The sequence below is a fragment of the Lissotriton vulgaris genome, chromosome 10, assembly GCF_964263255.1.
Source record: "Lissotriton vulgaris chromosome 10, aLisVul1.2, whole genome shotgun sequence".
Taxonomy (NCBI): Eukaryota; Metazoa; Chordata; class Amphibia; order Caudata; family Salamandridae; genus Lissotriton; species Lissotriton vulgaris.
This window is the reverse complement of record NC_141698.1, coordinates 167,917,181-167,930,044: the sequence shown is the minus strand read 5'-3', so window position 1 is coordinate 167,930,044 and position 12,864 is coordinate 167,917,181. Positions and strand designations below refer to the sequence as shown.

The following is a 12,864-nucleotide window of genomic DNA, read 5'->3' as shown; positions in this document are numbered from 1 at the left end:
GTGGACTTAGAATCAGCATTTTACCTGGTCCCCAGGGATAAATTGTATTCTACTCTAATAAGTATGGGGGTCCCTCCATACCTCTGTCATTAAATTAAGCGGTTCCATGAATCTAACTATGCACAGGTTAGATACGGGAAAAATGGTGAGCTCACAGATCCTATACCTAAAGATAGAGGGGTAAGGCAGGGGTGTGTTTTGGCCCAAACTCTTTTTTGTTTATTCATCAACTGCCTTGTGGAGGACCTGACTGGTGGAAGGGATGTAGATGCCCCCAGGCTGGCGAAACACCTGATGTTCGCCGACGACACCATGCTATTATCCAAATCTACGGTGGGAATTCAGCGGGCCCTAGATATCTTCCAGCCATTCTGTAAAAGTAAGGGTTTGGAGATAAACTCCTCAAAGACAAAATATATGGTTTTTAATGCAGGTGACTCCACACGTCCTAATCCCTGCTTAGACGGGAAACCACTGGAAAAAGTTACAGTTTTTAATTATTTAGGATTAACTCTTACTGATAAAGTGCAGTGGTATGCGCAAATTAGGAAGACCAGTTTAAGACTGGCCCAAACTTCGGGGGGGCTGGCTAAATGCTCAAGGAAAGCACCCACAAAGTGGTTTGCCCGGTTACCGAAATCTATAAGGCACAAGCAAGGGGGGCGGCCCTATACGGGGCAGAAATCTGGGGCCATATTAGACAAATCCTAGGCCTCCCGAAAAGTACGCCATTGATGCCACTCCGTATGGATCTTGGGGTTGGCCCAATTGCTGAGGAAGTTGTCCTCAAGCCCCTTCTCCACTGGCGACGTTTATGGTGCACAGTAGAATTAGTGGCATTTAAGGATGAGATGAAGGAGGTCTTAAGCATGCAGGGAGCGGGCAAAATCCCATGGTTAGCCTATATTAAAAATACCTTACCTCTAAGGATGGGCAACTTATGGACCAACGCTGAAGTATCTTGCCCCACCATTTCCAGGAAAGTCCTTTCAAAGCTTTTTAGAGAATATAAAGTAAACCAGATCAAGGGAAGTTCCATTACTGACTCATTGACTGCACAATTTTTAGAAGTCAAGGATCAATACAGACTAGAACCAGTTCTTGACGTTATTCAGCCCCCCCTAACTAGAAAACTTTATTTGCAATTTAGGCATGATGCTCTACCACTTCACCAATAACTGGGGGAGTGCACAGGGCCGGACTGGGAACCTAAGCCGGCCCTGGCAAAGTGCTCAGCCAGCCTCCCCATACCCCCGGGGGTTGGGGGGGAAGGCAGAGCTGTTTGCCAGGGCCGGTTTCGGCCGATTTTGTTACAGGGCCGATATTGCAGCTATGCTGCAAAAACGTCCCTGTAACAAAATCGGCCCCCGAGGGGGACAAAACTGGCCCCCACCGTGGCGGCCTACCGGGGAAACGCCCGGTGCCCCCTACGGCCAGTCCGGCCCTGGGGGTGCACAGTCCAAGGGGCGTCCGTTTTGTGATAATACCCTAGAAACGGACAAACATGTATTGCTTGTCTGTCCTGTATACAAAAAGATTAGGCACCGATGGCTCCAACAGGTCTGCCGGAATCTCGGTAAAATTCACTGTGCGGAGGCCTATAGGATATTAAAGTATGATACTAGCCTCCCTATTGTGCATTCAGGTTCCAAATATTTATTCTCTATGTGGTGTGTCCGTTTAACTGTGTTAAAATCTAGCCTGGTCTAATTGGATTCTCCTTTTTACCTTTTTTAACAATTTTTAGCTTTTTTATCGCATAAAAATTGAGTCGTTTTTTTTTATACCTATGCCTTTTCTGAGACTTTTTAAATATTGCACTGCCCAGAATTTTATTTCATTTTGCATAACCAAATTGTATGAAATGTGTTTTATTTTTAAATGTATTTTTATGGCCAAGTTTGAAGGAAGTTTGAATTTGAACTTGAACGTATACCTTCCCAGGGTAGCCATAAGGAGGAGAAATATCTCTATTTCTCCTCGTTCCTTCCTCTTATTGTGTGTTCTGTTTTCTACAGCACACATAGATAGAGGAATATGCTTCCCAGGATTGTTTGTGTGCAGGAAGGTACCCCTTCCAGCACAAAAACAATCCTGCATGCACCGCAGGCACCTTTGCACCATGGTGCACTGGTGCCTACATTGGTTTTAGGCAGCCAAAGGGGCGCCAGCTCAGTGGAGAGTACAAGAATGCACTGTATTGCCTTAAATACAGCACATTCCTGCCCTTTTCCTATCATACAGTGACTTAGCCATAAATATGGCCCTCAGTTCTTACCCGCTGTGGTCGTGTATATCGCCTCCATTCAAGGCTCCTCTGTCAAAAGGATCAGGGCTATTGCTAGAGAACATACAACATTGTTAGGTTTTAGACACGTCAAAACTCACTACTAAAATAACAAAAATCAAACTTTAAACATGTATGTGTTTTTATATAATAAGAAATACAAACTAACAGATAAACCTGTCAGCTTCCCACTTATGCAGCAATCAGAGTATCATGTTCACGTGTATTAGAGTAATGGAGATGTAATATTACCCCTCTGGTGGCATGCATCGCACAATCAAGTGGTTCAACATTGTTGTGAAACATAAACAAACAGTGGGGTTAATATTGCCAACTGGGCACAACAAGGTTAACCATATCGACTCTGGGAATCAGAGAAAGAACATAAAGAAAGAAAATAAAGGAAAGAGGTGTTGCATTAGAACGGGTGAAAACAATTCACACCCAAATGACTCTAAAAGCGCCCACTCTGTTCAATGTCTGACCAAGTGACTGTCAGGGCCGATTCTGGATGTGCCTCTGAAGGCCCTATATGCGGGAGAATCTACAAGAAGAGTCTGTTTCTTGCCCGGTGTTGGGACTAGTAAAGGCCTGCAATTCTACCTATTGGTCAGCATCAACAGAACGCAAGGGGGTTAACATTATAACTTAACATCTTAATTAATAAAGTAACTTAAGAACCTACAGTTCCAGCTTCTTTCTGATTACAACAGATACCTTGGATGCGTTACAGCATCTAAACCAGAGAGGGGAAGTTGGGACTTTTAGTTTCCGTGCAGAGGGTTGATTGTTAAGAAACAAGGCGACCTATCCGATATCAGCCATAGTTTACAGAGTAGTATGAACACAGAATCCCCTTGTCTAAGTGATAAGGAGTTAACATCATTCAAAATGAAAACAGCAATAGAAGTTCATGTATATATTTATACGCATCAGAGGGAGTATATAGATCATTCCTTGTGCCTTACACCTTGAAATCTGAGCTACGAAAGGCCAGAATCTTAGTTATTAACTGTGGCAAGCTTGTCCAATGAATATCATCCTTCAGCCTGCAGATGCGGCTCTTCAGTCTGAATACCCAACATTGTTTTTTTGAACACCACACATCTTGGGTATTAACTGGTATGTTGGGTTTTTCTAGTTCCAACCAAATCAGGTCATCGTCGTTATGACCAGAGTGCAAAAAGTGTGTAGTTAATTTGGTAGATGTGTGCTTACATCTGATAGCACTGAGGTGTTTTGTAATGCATAGCCTGATCTTTCTTGTTGTCATATCAATATAGTGAAGGCCACAAAGGGCATGCATTCATATAAATTAGTTTGTCACTGTTGCAGTTCGTATGTTGCTGCAGTTCCCAGGAGTGGATAATCCCCAGTACTAACCAGGTCAGGTCATCCTCATTGTAATCAGAGTGCCAAATTGTGTAGTTAATTTAGTGAATGTGTGCTTACATTGTCATGTGGCCCCTGGGGGCATTGCTGTCTCCACTAAGTTAGCATGAGTTTTGCAGACATTACGCTGGTTTGGGCACTTTACTACATAGCTTTATTTTGTACAATGACTTTGTGTGCACTTTTCAAATGAGAACAGTCTGCTGTGTGCCTTCTCTTCCTGTTCCCGGTATTTGGTCTGAACATTGTGAAGAAGGTCCATAAACAATACCCCTTGTTATTCTGTTCTGGTCAGGCCTTAGCACCTAGATAAAACATATCGATGTAGCTGCTGTTTGAGGCAATGTACTTTGGTCTTATGAGGATACACAAATAGGTAACACACACTTGGAGAGGAACCTTTCCAGGGAAAAGAGCGAGACAGCATCTATGATGTAGATCTACTCTCTATAGGCTAATATATTTGGTCTGCTGACAAAGCCCAGAGATCTTCTAATATATAATAAAACTTTTCTTAGCAAGGAGAGGGAGGTTAGGCTCTCTAGTCTTTTCTCTATTGTCTTTTCATGAAAGCATCTCCCTTCATGATATGTGGACTAGCTGCTATGCTGACTGTATTTGTACTACGCATTTTCCTGCTTGTTGTGGCACGTATACTGCATGTTAGGGCATGTTAGTTAAAATAAATATTCTACTCTGTTTCTTGTCTCTGTCAGATCATATTGTGAACAAGTACAAAAAAGTGCTAGAAAAAGGGTGTGTTTTGTTACAGCGATTCCTGAGAGATCTGGGAGTGGTGTGTTCTGGGGTTTCTAATCACTTGTTTCTGTGTCCGTCAGTAAGAGAGGAAGTGAGACATTATAGCTAGTAGTACCTGGGCTTCTAGGTAATAAGATGATAGGAGGACTCGATCCCTATACACCAAGGTCCTATAATCCTGCGCATAGTTCTATTCTTAGGAAAAATCCCTGCGACATGGCGCCTAACGTGAATAATCCTCTTTTTTCGATATTGAAACCAGACAGTTCATATCAGATCATTTTGTACTACCGTCATTTGAACAGTCATGTCCGTTCCTTTGCGGCTCAGAACACTCATAGCTCTGCTTTGGTACACAATATTGTCCAAAAAAAGTACAAAACAACTTTGGATATATCCAAAGGATTTTTCAGTCATTTGGCTCCTGAGAGCCGTGATTTGACCGCATTCAGCACACTAGACTATCAGGGACGATATACACGTTTGCCTATGGGGTATAAGAATAGCCCTGGCATGTTTGCCGCACGCATTTGTCTCAATTTTGCATGACATTGACCCTGATGCCTTTTCATATGTTGATGACATTTGTTTGACAGACGATGAGATAACTACTCATCTCAGGCTTGTTGTTCGCATTGTAATACATTTTGCAAAGTTAGGCTACAAATGTAATTTTGCTAAGTCTGCTATTGCATTTTGGCAGTTCTTTTGCTTAGGTATGAGCTCAATAACGAAGTTAGGGGTAGGCCCCCCACTTTTTGGACAAATGTGCTCAATTGTAAGTAAAATATCACTAGCATTCTATTATAAAATTACCAGTATGTGCCATATCCTAGTAATACAATTGCTGCAGGTTCCACACAGTTAAGCGGCACGTACAGCTCGAAGGAGGAACCTGGGTGCTCTGACTGTGCTGGTCGCATGGCGAGCCAGCCTCGGAGCAGTGCAGTGTAGTGTTGTTAAGGAGAGGGAGCTCCTCGTATTTTTCCTGCTGGGCGCTGTACAAGGCTGCTGTGACTGAGGCGGTGGGCACTTCCCCTGACAACAGAGGTGAGATGGGACCACAGGGACTGCTGGTAAACTGTGCAGCGTATCGCAAGAAGCCCTGTGAGGGGCATGCTAAATCTATTTTCCCCCTTTTCTTCATAACAATTGGCACTGTCGGACCTGCTAGAGGCCTGGGACTGCTGAAGAGGCAGCACAGGGAGGACCAGAGGAGGCAGGCCCACCAGACTAAAGTGGAGATGCAGTGAGAGCCTCTGGGAATGCACCTCTGAGAATGGGTAGGCCTTGTCCCCTGACAATTGCTAGGCCCTTGCAGTAGGATTCTGGTGAGAAGAGTTCTCAGTCGGCACCCACCCTTCAATGTTACTGGGATGACACCTGGACCTGCTTATGCCCGCGACTCTCTTTCCAGAGTGAGGCGAGGCCGCAGAGACAACTGTCTACTGAGCAGTCAACTGAGGACTATGTTGCCCTTAGAGAAGTGGAGAGTGCCAAGATGGGCAAATCGGACAAACAGCAACCCAAACTGACCTTTGAGAAAAAGCAAATTGTTCAGCCGGAGGGATTTGATTAGAGGGCTGGGACCCTGACGACTGGGGGAGACACTGCTGCAGACTCAGATTTCACAATTTTGCTGGCTGAGGTCCGTAATAGCCCCGGGACTATAAACTCCAAGGTGGACTCCATCACCAACTGGCTGGACCAGATGGGCGACCACCTGGACAAACATGAAGACAGACTGGGACACCTGGAACAGAATGTGCTTCACGCGGAGAATAGTGTCACTGTGCGCAATGAACAATTACTGGACATAGAACAGGTGCTAGCCATCATCAAGGCCAAAAATGAGGACTTGGAGGCTAGTTCATGGCAAAATGATATCCGAATCCTTGGCCTGTTTGAACAACAGTGGAGGAGTACATCAAATCTATGCCGTGGGCTCTGTTCGGGGATTGGCTTTCAGCCCTCTTCTCAGTGAATCATGCACATCGGTCTGAAGGGCCGAGGTCCCCAATGGGGTCCCCGGCTCGCCCCATTATGTGTCACCAGCTCCACTATAATGATCAAATATCATATTACGACTCTCCCAGGAAAGAAGAGAGATCCAGCAACAAGGTAATAAGATCTTCATATACTGGGACTTTACTCTTTACTCTTGCTGTCCAAGCTGCCTGCAGAGAATTCTTCGCTTGAAACAAATGCTACTAAATATGGGACTGCCATTTGTCCTACTCTTTCAAGCAAAACTGTGAGTTATGACAGATGGTAAAGCCCAAATCTTTACAGATCCTCAGCTGGCATTCACATTTTGCAGCAAGTCAAGTCAAGTCAAGTCAAAAGATTTATATAGCGCACTACATACCCGGAGGGTCTCAAGGCGCTTGAAGAGGGTGGGGAATTACTTGTCGAATATCCAAGTTTTGAGTTGCTTTCTGAATGCTAGGTGGTTCTGAGTGAGACGAAGGTGAGTGGGGAGTGAGTTCCAGGTTTTAGCTGCGAGGTAGGAGAAGGATCTACCTCCCATGGTGGTTTTGTTGATGCGAGGTACGGTAGCAAGGGCTTGGTTGGAGGATCGTAGCTGGCGGGAGGGGGTGTAGAAGGAAAGTCGTGTGTTGAGGCATTCGGGTCCAAGTTCGTAAAGTGCTTTGTGTGCGTGGGTTAGGAGGCGGAAAGTAATCCTCTTATTGACGGGAAGCCAGTGGTGGTTTTTCAGGTGACTAGAGATGTGGTCTTTACGCGGGATGTCTAGTATGAGTCTGGCTGATGCGTTCTGGATGCGTTGGAGTTTTTTCTGGAGTTTTGCGGTGATACCGGCGTAAAGGGTGTTTCCGTAGTCCAGGCGGCTTGTAACCAGTGCATGGGTGACCGTTTTTCTGGTTTCGGTGGGGATCCAGCGAAATGTTTTTTTGAGCATGCGAAGAATGTTGAAGCAAGATGATGAAACGGCGTTGACTTGTCTGTTCATAGAGAGTGAGGAGTCCAGGATGACGCCCAGGTTCCGTGCGTGGTCCATCGGGATGGGTGCTTTTCCAAGGGCCTCTGGCCACCAAGAGTCATCCCAGGAGGAGGGGGAGGTACCTAAGATAAGGACTTCTGTTTTGTCTGAGTTCAGTTTCAGACGGCTGTGCTTCATCCACTCGGCTACTTTCCTTCATGTAGGTTGGTTTTGGCGGTGTTAGGGTCTTTGGTGAGTGAGAGGATCAGTTGAGTGTCGTCGGCGTAGGAGATGATGTTGAGGTTGTGTTGGCGTGCGATGGCCGCGAGGGGGCTCATGCATACGTTGAAGAGGGTGGGGCTGAGTGAGGATCCTTGTGGTACGCCGCAGATGACTTCAGTGGCCTCTGACTTGAATGGTGGGAGGCGGACTCTCTGGGTTCTTCCGGTGAGAAACGAGGTGATCCATTCCAGTGCTTTTCCTTGGATTCCGATGTTTCTGAGGCGCTGTAGAAGGGTGCTATGGCAGACTGTGTCGAAGGCTGCAGAGAGGTCGAGGAGGATGAGGGCGACTGTGTCTCCATTGTCCAGTAGAGTTCGAATGTCGTCTGTTGCTGCGATGAGGGCGGTCTCCGTGCTGTGTTTGGCTCGGAAGCCGGACTGTGAGGAGTCGAGGGATTTGTTGGTTTCGAGGAAGGCGGCGAGCTGGTTGTTGACAGCTTTCTCGATGACTTTGGCCGGGAATGGAAGGAGCGAGATGGGGCAGTAGTTTTTGAGTTCGGTGGGGTCCGCTGTGGGTTTTTTCAGAAGGGTGCTAAGTTCGGCGTGTTTCCAGCTTTCCGGGAAGGTGGCGGAGTTGAGGGAGCAGTTGATGACGTCTCGGAGGTGCAGTGCTATGATGGAGTCTGCTTTGTTGAAGATGTGGTGAGGGCAAGGGTCTGTGGGGGATCCTGAGTGGATGGAGTTCATCAGGTGGATGGTGTCCTCAGTGGAGATTGGGTTCCAGTCATTAAGGATGTTCAAGGGGGGTGAAGGTCCTGCAGAAGGTTGGGTGGGTTGGTCTCCGGGTCGGTTGTCGAAGCTGTTGTGGATGTCTGCGATTTTGTTGTGGAAGAACGAAGCTAGGGAGTCGCAGAGGGCTTGAGAGGGGGTGATGTCGTTGGAGTTGGCTGAGGGGTTGGTAAATTCTTTGACGATGTTGAATAATTCCTTGCTGTTGTGGGCGTTGTTATCTAGTCGGTCTTTGAATGCGGCTTTCTTGACAGACCGGATTAGTTGGTGGTGTATGCGGGTGGCGTTTTTGAAGGCGTCCCTGGTGCTGGTGTTTGGGTCTTTTTTCCAGGCCTTCTCGAGGGAGCGACAGAGTTTCTTCGATTTCTTAAGATCATCGTTGAACCAGGAGGCGTTTTGCTGCCTAGTTTGATTTGACGTTTTTTCAACGGTGCTAGGATGTCGACGCTGTTGGATAGCCATTGGGTGAGGTTAGTGGCTGCTTGGTCGGGGTTTGAGGAGTGGGCAGGGGGGTTTTGAAGAAGCGATGAGGAGATCTGGTCGATGGTGATTTTGTTCCAGTTTCTTCGCAGAGTAGGTTGAGGATGGTTGTGAGTTGTGGTCTTATTGTAGATAAAGTGTACGCAGCTGTGGTCCGTCCAATGGAGAGTTGTGGTGTGACTGAAGGAGACATGTTGCTGGAGGTGAAGATAGGGTCGAGTGTGTGACCTGCGATGTGGGTGGGCGTAGTGACAAGTTGTTTGAGTCCGAGGTTGGTGAGATTGTCCAGAAGGGAGGTGGCGTTGGAGGATGCCAGCTAACAGCCTGAGAGGCACCCCGATGCTGAGAAGGACCATGACAACCATCTCAGCGATAATGATTGAAATGGTGGCCTGCCATGGATGCCCGGAAGCTCCTGGATGACCTGGTGTGGAGCCAGGCCTCTCCAACTTGTCTAAGAGCATGCACACTCTCCTACTGCTCTTACCTCCCTCCACTCCCACCAATGTTTCCTGGGACACCCATCTCTACTGACTGGGATGGGGTGACCACCTGACTTGCTACACCACCCAGCAGGGTTTTAATCTATGTGGTTGCTATTTTGTTTTGCCATTATTGGGAGGGGAAATATTCTTCAACGATTTGGGGTGGGTTGAAGTGGGAAGTGGGTGGGAAATACTAAATGTTTTAATGTAGTTTATTCTCTACAACTGCAGTGGGGTACACTGCAATCAGCACATCACCACCCTGGAGTTCCTAACACTACACCTGACATGGGGACACAATCCATACCTGCAGGGCACATTATTTGGGCTTACTACATCCTCTCACCATTATGATAGACATAACTGACATGGAATGTGTGAGGTTTCAATCACCATAGAAAGGTGATACTAGTCCCTGCATACCTCCACCGCTATAAAGTGGGCATAGCACTTTTACAGGTCCTTGAGGAACAGATTGCGTTCAGGCTGTATCAGTGAGGCTCATGTGGCGACATGCTCCATTCATGCACTTGGTCATAGAACTCATCAGAAAGGGGCTGCAGTGGTGGAACCTGGCCTCCTTACGCAATATCGAGTGGCGAACCTTATCCTTAATGGGATACTCACCCGGTATGAGAGTCAAATCGCCTGTGTGTACAGCCAAAATGCAGACGCTACTGAGCTCTTAGAGATTTGGCACAAAATTAACACCTATGGTCAGAACTTGTTTGATGATCAAGAGCTCATTCACATCGCGCGGGCCAGGCATCCCCAGCGAGGTGAGAGCATGTGCATCACTGGGGCTCATGAAAATGGGTTGTGTACAAACTACTGGGCTATTCATGAGGGATGTGGGCACATTCCGACCTTTTTTGAGCACTTGCTTCAAATGCTGCCCCATCGCATCCATGTCGTGCTGCGTCTGTCTTGGGCAAAGCTGGTGCCCGGACCTCTGCATAGAGGCTGCCACCATCCACTCTCCATGATCCTGTGCTTCTTGTGGACATTGGAACTGCTGTTCTGGAATACTTTGAGACCAATGTGGCACTTTGGGAAGCCTTCAAGACTTACATTAGAGAAATTTGCATAGCCAAATAATCAAGTATACTTAGGGACCGTAGAGCTTACTGGTGCATTTTTGCAAGAAGCTGTCAGATTATTAGGAGGAGGGTGAGTGGGAGACCATATTCCTGCAAGGGAATCTACTGCCAGATGATATGGTGAGGGTGACAGGGCTGGCAAGACATTGGCAGCCCTGCTACATAAAAAATGGTGCAGCTCCTACATCATGGAGCTGGTGACTGAGACAGGGACAACCTCACAGATCCTGCATAACATTATGCAGACGCTCATGGAGTTCTACACTACCCACTATTTGTCTTCGGGAGATGTCCCAGTGGACAGCCTCACTTTATACTTAGACACCATCCAGTTATTGTGGCTGGATAATGCACACAGACTATACGTAGACATACCTTTCACAGTTGAAGATAAAGTACAGACCATCTGTAGCCTGCCTGGCAACAAGGCCCAAAGTTCTACAAGGATAATTACTGACCCCACACCTATTAGCAATGTACGTAGAACCATGGAGTAAGGTCTGCCTGCCCCCAACCCTGAGAGAAACCCTTCTAGTCACTATTCTAAAGCTTGTCAAGGAACCATATTGCTTTCAATTGTATAGACCCCTCTCCATGATTAATGTTGACAATAAAATACTCACAAAATTGCTTGCCTTCAAACTCCTGCCCCTACGGTTGAAGATTTTCAAGCTGGATCAGTCTGGTTTTATTCCAGGACACTCCACTGCACATAAACGACATACATTTTTTGCTCTATTGCATGAACTGAACTCACGGCCCTACGCTCCAGAACACAACAAAGATGTTTGACTCCTAGGAGTGGACCTTTTTTTCGTGCTTCTCCAGAGATTGGCATTAGCTGACCTCTCCTTCCATAGATCAGGTTTCTGAACACACTCCCTAAGACTAGATTCTGTGTCAATGGCAACATTTTTCCTTAGGCGGCCATCAACAGAAGCCGAGGCAGGGGTGCCGTTCTCCCCAATCCTCTTCGCCATCGTGAGGGAGCCATTTACGGCCTGTCTATGACGGCACTATGCCAAAAGGGGCATGGACTTTACTGCTCTCAGGCTGAACAGGGTCCATATATGCAGACGACGTGACTCTCTGTCTCCGTGAGCCGGCTGTCAATCTCTAGCCCGTGCGCCGCTAATTCCTACGGTTTGGTGGATTCACTGGATAAATTGACTCAAGTCTTTTATCGTTCCCCTTAAAAAACGACTGACTGCTTTAATTCAGAGCACCTGATTTAAATTTGGCAACCGGGTCAGAACGCCGTGACGGATATCCCGCCCTCAAAATATAAATCCCATAATATCCTATGGGATCTATGTTTCGGCAGACGGGCTATCCATCACTGTTGTGACGGAGTAACCTATCTGTCAAAATCTAACTCGGGCGTAGAGTTTCCACTTTAGTTGGCTGGGGTTCCTGTGCGGTCCCTGGGTATATGGATTAGCACTGATTTGGGCCGGTTGTGGCAGGAGAGCTATTGCACTGCTGGAGGAGGAAGTCTCCATATGGACTGGGTTTCCGGTCTCAATGGCGGCAAATATAGCCATTGCTAAGATGGTTGTCCGGCCTAAATTTCTTTACTTATTCGTTAATATTACAATTCTCCTCACCATAGCCTTCTTCACCTGTTTCCGGTCACTGATAGTGATACCCCCAACCATTGTAAGCGGGCTGACAGCTTAGCTTTGATTGGGACGTGATGATTCTCCCATTTGAGCAAAACCTTTGAGTGCCCCAATTTCGAGCTATACTATTATTGCATGCAAACTGAACATGCAAACTACTTGTTTCATCCCAGGCTGTTCCTGACACATTGTGGTTGAGGAGGACAGTGTGCCCCCGTGCTCCCTGAACACAGTGAAATGCACTCCACCAAGATGCCCTAAAAGCACACATTACCTGGCTGTGAAACTGTCTCTGCTGGCGGGCGCTGCTGGACTGCCTCTAGGCCGCCAAACTGTGGCTGGAGTGGAACCCATTGGTTCCCCTCACCCTGGAGGGTCAGACTTGCAGACAATTGAATCAAGCGGGCCTAACTGAAATGGGAGCTCTGTATCGTAAGGGCACCTTCATTGACATGCGAGACATGTGGCCTAGTGCACCACTGGACACCCTGTTGAATTATCATCTGCAAGCGACCTGTAAAAGATTCCTCATTCCAACAGTATACTGCAGGATTGACCGCTCTCGAGGAAATGCTTGCTTCTCCCTCCCCCAAGATTGTATAGAATCATGCAGGATAGGGCCCCTGTGGTCATACCTAGGGAGAGCACGGAATGAAGGCGGAACCTGGGACCCACACTAACTGGCAACTGCTGGAAGTACTGCTGGTCTCAGACAGCTGTGATCTTCCCCAAGTACCAAATGCAATTAATACACGCTGTGTACCTGAACAGGATATATTACACCCCAG

General features: G+C 47.0%; 1 protein-coding gene across 1 annotated transcript in view; it reads left to right on the top strand.

The window, feature by feature from the left end:
• LOC147684909 (uromodulin-like) overlaps window positions 1-12,864 on the top strand; it is a 449,835-nt gene that overhangs the window by 194,331 nt on the left and 242,640 nt on the right. The gene's annotated exons all lie outside the window — the stretch shown is intronic.